This window comes from Vespula pensylvanica, chromosome 21 (assembly GCF_014466175.1).
Source record: "Vespula pensylvanica isolate Volc-1 chromosome 21, ASM1446617v1, whole genome shotgun sequence".
In the NCBI taxonomy this organism is placed as follows: domain Eukaryota; kingdom Metazoa; phylum Arthropoda; class Insecta; order Hymenoptera; family Vespidae; genus Vespula; species Vespula pensylvanica.
This window is the reverse complement of record NC_057705.1, coordinates 1,928,369-1,936,794: the sequence shown is the minus strand read 5'-3', so window position 1 is coordinate 1,936,794 and position 8,426 is coordinate 1,928,369.

Sequence of the window (8,426 nt, the reverse complement as noted above, 5' to 3'; positions counted from 1 at the left end):
CTCTCTCTCTCTCTCTCTCTCTCTCTCTCTCTCTTTCGTTTCCTAGCATATTTTCAAGCGTTCTTCACGCAACTTTATCGTAACGTCAAATATGAGACCAAGGATGGATAATATAGATCAAATGTCTACCTGTATCAAAGTTGTCTGTCTAGTTCGAAAAAAGAAAAAAGGAGAAAGAAAAAAAGCAAGAAGAAAAAAATAAAATAGGACAATGATGTTCCATTCATTTCCAACAGGACGATAATCTTATCCTGGGCATTCACTGTTTCCCACTTCTTTCTCGATTCTAACTTTTAACGATGACTCTCTCTCTCTCTCTCTCTCTCTCTCTCTCTTTCTTTCTTTCTTTCTTTCTTTCTTACTTTCTCTTCCTCTATCTCTTTTAACTTGAAACATGTCGTCATGTCCTTCACAGAAGTCTTTCAAAGAAGATTGGATAAGCAAAGTGTTCTGGTTGTACCGACGGATAAGTTCGGAACTGAATACGATGTAAAAACTCACGGAAATGGAGTTACCAAGCTCGTTTGTCAAAAACAATAGTAGAAATAAATAAGCTGTATAAAAGAGAAAGAGAGAGAGAGAGAGAGAGAGAGAGAGAAAGAGAGGTCTTAAAAACAAGGCCTGTCTTAATAATGTTCTTCTTAAACAAAAGGTCGTGTCTCTCTCATCTCTTTGACTTCAAGACCGATCGAAAGAGAACTTCTTCTCCTTCTCCTTCTCCTCATCTTCTTCCTTCTTCTCCTCTTCCTCCTCCTCCTCCTCCTTCTTCTCTTTCTCTTCCTTCTCTTCCTCCTCTTTCACCTTCACCTCCATCTTCTTCTTCTCTATTTCTTCCTGGTTTGTAATTAAGACCAACGGTATCATCTTGAACGTTTAATATTCTCCGAGATATTATTTCGTAAATATCCGGTTGCCTTGACAAACGAAAAGAGAGAAATATCGGAGTCAACGTACCATATTATTAAAGAGGAATGAGAGGTACGCGAATATTTCACGAATTTTGAGAAATATTTAGAAAATATACTTTTTAATTTATAATCGTTGTTAAATTTTCACGAATCGTTTCTATAATAATTTTCATTGAATTACATTTGTTCCTACCAAATTTTCGCAAATTTCATCAAGTTTACTTTTAATTCTAATCGTTGTTAGAATATATAGAACATAAAGTATAACTTTTGATCTCTAATCGTTGTTAAATTTCAACGAATCTTTTATAACACTTTTGTCGGATTAGATTTATTCCTACCATCTTTTTCTAAAACTTTGAAACTACTATTGTTATTATATAATTATTGTTAAATCTAACATTTCTAATCGTTCTATTCGGTTTTTAATAGAAATTGAAAATATTAAAAAATTGAAAGAAAAATTTCTTACATATATACGTACATACACACAATACACATACGTTTGTACACACACACATACACACACACACACATATATATATATATATTATTCTTGCAACGTTAAATTATTCATTGGCATGATTCTTTTATTTTTCTCATTATACCCGTACAGTCTTCACGTTCTGTTTCTTATATTTCTTTCATTTGTTTTCCGAGACCATCCATGCAGTTTCTTCCTCTCTCTCTCTCCCTCTTTCTTTCTCTCTCTCTCCCTCTCTCTCTCTCTCCCTCTCTCTCACATTCTTTTTGCCTTTCTCTTCGAATAAGTTCCAAGCTCTCGAGCACGAGTTACATACCCTCCTCGTTATATCTCACGAACGTTCGATTGCATTTTCGAGACCTTCGGTCGACATCTGCTGTCTCATTATCACGTACTTCTAAAAGCACACGGGCGTATATGACCTCGAGGGTACGTGCTTTCGCTTCGATGACATTTAGTATTATCTATATACATAACTTGTATTTATGTGTATGGTATAAATTGTACGACGAACGTACGTATATACATACATATGTACGTACATTGTCTAGAAACGTACACGAAATAAAACTATTTTAAAGAATGGATGTTATTTTCTTTCTTTTCTTTTTTTTTTTTTTTCTTTTTCTTGTTCTCTTTTCTTTTATTTTGTTGTTTCCAAAATATCAGAAAATATATATACGACGACTTACAAGCATGGATGATAAAGAAAAGCGATATAAAACGATTAAAAGAAAAAAAAAAAAGAAAAAGAAATGAAAAACTCTTTTATTATTTTTTTATCTTACAACAAACTGAGATATCGGAAAGTATTTATATAAATAACTTAAACGCGAATACACTCAGGTGAAATAATTTTTTCGGAGATGAGTAACCTTAATTTACTTTTTATTTTCTTTTTTTTTTTTTTTTAAATCTTTCTCGATATCTCGTCCGTAAAATTATTAATGAAAAATAATAGTCGAGAAGCAATGATTAAAAAAAAAAAAAAAAAAAAAAAAAAGAAAGAAAAAGAAAAACAAAAGAGATGAAAATCCAATTTCTGATTTCTCTTTTTTCTTTCCATTTTATTTGATATTTTATATCGTCAAGATATCAATGAAAAATATCAGAAACTCGTAACGCGCACGCACACGTGTACGTTATCATGAATATTCAGAAATGTCAATGAAATATCTCGCGAATTTCGAAGAGAGTCAAGAAAGAGGGTATTCGGCGAGGCGAATTTTATGATACCTACTAGTATATACATACACACATACACATACACACAAAAGCACGAGATTTTTCCGTGAAGCTTTACGAATCTCCCCTCTCTTTTTCAACGATGCGTGTCACCGGTACCAACTCTTATCTTCTTCGTCTTTTCCTCTTTCTGAGAGAGATTCGCGAACGTTATATCACGTGGGATCGTATTTCGTTGCTCTAGAGACCAACTATAAGATCCCTGTCTTCTCCTACCACCCCCACCTCACGCCACCCCATCTACCACCTACCGTTTTTATTTTGCTACCGAAATTTAACACAGTACTCCTTTTTCACGACAGTTCGTTTCGTTTTGTTTCGTTTCCTTTCGTTTAAAATTCCCTCTCGTAAAAGCACGTAGAACACGATGTTTTCATTTTTCGTTACATTATTTTGCTCTCTTACAACTGACGAATTTTTTCTATCTTCGTTCATATGTTACAATATATCTTTTGGTCGATTAATAAAATAATATCTGTATTGGATTTATGGATATTGATTCTATATTTAATGTTTCTTCGAATATTATATCTTTTGAAATGTTATGTCTATTGAAATAATATTTATTCAATAGGCTATTAACGGGTATATTACAATCTTCTTTTCGATTTTAACGTTAATTCATTTCTCTTTAAGATCAATCAAAGTCAATTTGTTAAATTATTATATTTATTATTTCTGTAAATTTGATAGAAGAGAACTATCGATAATTATTAAAGTATAATTAATGAATATACGTATGTATATACAGAGTGCTTTAAATTGATCTATCTCAACGTTTTTCGAAAGAAATCATTAGATTTTATAACAATCCTTTTAGACACTATTCCTTGGGACACACTGTATATTTAAAAAAAAGAACAGACAGAAATAGAGAGAGAAAGAGAGAAAGAAAAAAAAACGAATTAATAAAATTGATCGTATGTATATGATAAAAAAAGAATCATAGCGCTTTTTATAGAAAACCTACGATTAAATTAAAAGTATAAATTTTTATTAGAACAATTAAAACCAGTTATTTTTTTGAATGGTCGCATTCTTCTTGCTTGAAATCTGAAATCCATCAAAACGACGGTTTTAAAAATCCACCTTCTTTCTCTCTCTCTTTTTTTTTTTTTTTTTTATCGATAAATGTCGCATTATTTATCCGATGGATACGTTTATAAGTAAGAAATATAGATTTACAATATTTTCGCGAATGTATAAGGGAAAAGAAACGTTTGAGTATACGTGGAAAAATAACATGGAGAATCTTTTTGAATCGTTTTTTCAAGGTAATATATGTATGTATTACCTCGGGCTTCTCTCTCAGGCAAGTAAATATGCACAAACACGAAGATAACAAAAAGCTTCTAATATGTTTCTCATGAACAACTTTCCTTACCTTCATCAAAGTTCGTATCTTTGAACTTGGACTACTTCTGTCTGTTAGAAATCGACGAATAACAGAAAATTCATTTGGCCAAAGAAATTTACTTCCGAACAATCTGTTCGTTTTCTTTGAACAAATACGAAGAAATCGATGTAGGAAATTATATAGAATGAAAATATATAATACTATTTATTTACATCGTATACATATCATGATCTCTTTGATATGATATATATTAATTAGGGAATTTTACAATATAGAAAATAAACGATGGCGGTAAAAATTAATTAAAAAAGAGACAGACAAAAATTCTTATTGTTATATATACACGTATTAAACTATAACTTTCACATCGATAAAACAGATTTCTCTCTCTCTCTCTCTCTCTCTCTCTCTCTCTCTCTCTCTCTCTCTCTCTCGTTGCTTCTCTTTAAAATTAATTATATGAGCACATTTCAGATTCCTCGAAAATTTCATCAGCGATTCGTTTAAAATATACAGACCATAGCATTATTTTCTATCATAATATTCATTTTAACATTTTCAGTGAACATAAAATTATATTTCCCGAAAGAAGACCCTTTCAGCTTTCCGCTTGGAATACAAAAGCGCACGAGTTGTAAGGTCAGATAAAAGCTCATACAATTGCATTTCGTGCGACCCTTGTTCCGAGTTGCTCGTTGAAGAGAATCACTTTTACGGTTGCATTAGATGTACTCGCTCGCTCGTTCGTACATATATACGATTTATCGAGTGGTCAAATATGAAAAAAACTTTCGTGATTATATAATTGAAATTTTGCATTTTTCTTTTTTTTTTTCGATGCATTAAATGAACGTATAAATATACAAAAGAAGGAAATATAAACGAGATATTCGATGGTGTTATCATAATACATCAAATATACTCAGTTCTCTAAGAGTTTATCAATTTATAGATACATATATAGAATCGAATAATACCTACGAAAGTTTTCAAACTAACATTTCGCTTTCTTCATTCCTATCTTTCTTTCTTTCTTTCGTTCTCCATTTTCGTGAGTTAACGCGTTTACTTACGCTCTACTTTTCTTCCACTTTCTTCTCTTCCCCTTACACCTCCTAATGGAACAAAATGAAATTGATGCTAACTTCGATACTCCACTAATGGTCCATTCTTGTAGAGATGAGTTGGATTATCTTACATTAGCTTTCCAAGTACGTATTTATAAAATATAGATAGGGGATACGCATCGATTATATAGTCCGTATGTACATATCTATGTTGGGATAAGTAAATCCATAGCAACATTAAATTCTGTTTGCTTATTTGCTTTAATATCTCTTTGCCAACTATTCGAATTGAAAATTAAAATTATCGATACACGCACACACACACACACACACACACATGCAGATACATAGTTCCATGAATGAAAATGGAAGGTAATATTAAAAATATTATTAAAATAGTACTATTAAATCGATTCGGTTGAAAATAGAATGAGAATATTCGTTCTGATGTTCATTTTCACTTTCCACTCCACTACTTTGAAATTTTCTAACCATCTCTCTTCCCTTTGCTATCGATATACACGTGTGCACTCCTGTCGCATCAAAAAACAACATCGATATAAAATCGTAGCTAGCCTTTTCCCAGCTGCAAACTCGGTTCTATCAGTCGAATCCGAAACGAGTCAACCACCACCATCACCATCAACCTTTTGCAAAGGCCATCGGTGACCGTACTACGGTGGCACGAATGCATCGAGCTTTATCCTCTTCTCTTCTCTTCGAATACCAGTTCTCTTCCCTCTTTACCACGTGCAATTCCTTTGAAGTGCGTGCCTGGTACGTGACTCTTCAAAAGAGACTTGGATCGGACCAACGAAACGGTATTTCGAATCGTATATATATGTGTGTATGTGTATGTATTCGTACGACGTCGAACACGTGTTATATTTTTCATATTTTTATGAAATTCCATGCGACTCTCGGGATAATTCGGTTTTGCATCTTTTATATTAGCTATCTAATTCGTTATAAAAAATAAATGACGACGTTAAAAAAGAAAAACGGAGAAGAAAAAAGATATATTTCTACCAACGAATCAACGTGAGTGTTCTCTAAAAAGAAAAAAAAAAAAAAAGAAAATAATCCGATATAAATACAGCGACTGTATCGACAAGAAGAAAGAGAAAATGAAAAAAAGAGAGACATAAAAAAGGAAGATAGTAATACAAGATTTTTGCATTCGTAGTATTTATTAATCGAATAATATGTAACTTTGTAAAGCAAGGGGCGTAATATGCCTTTATCGTTACCGCAAAACGCAAAATGTAAATGCGATGCAAATAATGGGGCGATATGATAATTCATGTAAACGCATATAAAAATAACGAGGAAAGCTCATTAGATACACGATTACATTTTAATCGTTTAATCCACGATACTCATTCGGAAAAAGGATAATTGATCTTCGTTAATTGCGAGTTGAAAAAGCTTTCGTTTATATGTATGTATATTTCGTGAGTTTTCCATTTACTGGAAAACGGACTTTCATTCGGTATATCCCAAACGTTTCAACTTTCTCTCTCTCTCTCTCTCTCTCTCTTTCTATTTTTTTTATTTTTTTGATCTATTTCGAACGAGAATTTTTAATCTCTTCGATTTGAAGTTTCAGATTGATTCGTTTCATCGTATTCGAGATGATTGTTCGAGGTACAATACAGTTTAGAAAATCATTCCCAATTCGTTGCTCTTAAAACGACACTATCTTTTTCTCTTCACTTCTTTTATTTTCTCTTAATGCGATAACTTAAATTGTCCATGAAATATTTCTCTCTTTCTCTCTCTATCTATCTATCTATCTATCTCTTTTTCTGTTGGCTCGAGAAAAGTGGCTTCCTGCATCCACGTTACGGTGTGCCAAGGGGTTGTCCAGACATTAACCGGAGTTATACATGTGTGTAAAGGCCAGTGGAGATTCTTTTTCCCCGGGTAAACATCCGCCTTCCGCCGTTGATATTATTTTTTCATTTACGAGTATGCATCGTGCAAATTATAACTCTTCCCCCGACCGCACGGAAGAATTACGTCGTCGTTACGAAGTGGCTTTGTCACAGAGGGACAAAAAGAGAAATGATGATAAAAAAAATTGAAAAAAGAAGAAGAAGTAGTGGTAGTAATAGAAATTAATTTTTCCCTTTTCTTTTCTTCTCTTTTCTTTTTCTTTTCTTTTTCTTTTCTTTTTCTTTTCTTTTTTATTTCTTTTCTTTTCTTTCTTTCTTTCTTTCTTTTTTTTTATCATTGTTATTACAGATATTACGACGATAGTTAAACTTGACAATCATTGTTGAAATCACGTTGGATTAATAAAGAAAGAGAAATAAAAAAGAGAGAAAGAGATATATATTTTCTAAGACAGCTTTATAAAATGGCATGAAGATCACGTATAACTGAGAATTCATCTACGATCGCTGAGCCTTCGAAAATTTCTAAAGCATTCAACTAGGACTTTCTTTCGGCCTTCGTTATCTATTTCAAGCACGTAGGACAAACGCTAGTTATGAGATCAGCGATTTTTAGCAAACTCTATTTTCGACGGAAACCTATTTCCCAAATGAAACTAGATTTCGTTGGTAATCGATCTGAATATTTTCACGCAGAGATATTGCAAACGATATGCCAGATAAACCGAAAATGACTTTATTAATACTCTAAATTCCCCAATGATAATTCGTTTTACCAGAGAGAGAGATAAACAGGGGAAAGAGAGAGAGAGAGAGAGAGAGAGAGAGAGAGAGAGAGAGAGAATGTACTCATATTGGAAGCTCGAAACATTTCATGTAGAAAATATAGATGTATACTACTTGTGGCTTGCATTCATGCGTAGATCATTGCATATATAATAAATAAATACGTATGTATTACTTCAGTGATACTTTATGCTATTCATTTGCCTCGTTTCAATAAACTTTCGACTGTATAGTTTAATATTTTCCTTTCAATTGTGAGACTAATCCTTTCAATTGCGAAACCTCTACATACGTATGTACATATTTATATATACCTACATACACACAATATATATATATATATATATATATATATATATACACATGTTATTTCTAAAAAAAAAAAAAGATAGAAAAAATAAAAAGAAAACAATATTATGAAAATTTTCATTTCGAACACGTTCTTTATATATCAAAAGTCGTTCGTGAAGTATAAAAATGATTGAAAAGTCAAAGGAATAAAGAGAATGACTAAAGGAGCTCCAATCCGTTCGTTTCTATAAAGTTGTTAAAAAGAAAAAGAGAGAGAGAGAGAGAAAGAGAGGGGGGGAGAGAGAATTCTGCATATGTTAAACGCGTGTATCGGACAGAGAAAAAAAGCGAGAGAGAGAGAGAGAGAGAGAGAGAGAGAGAGAGAGAGAG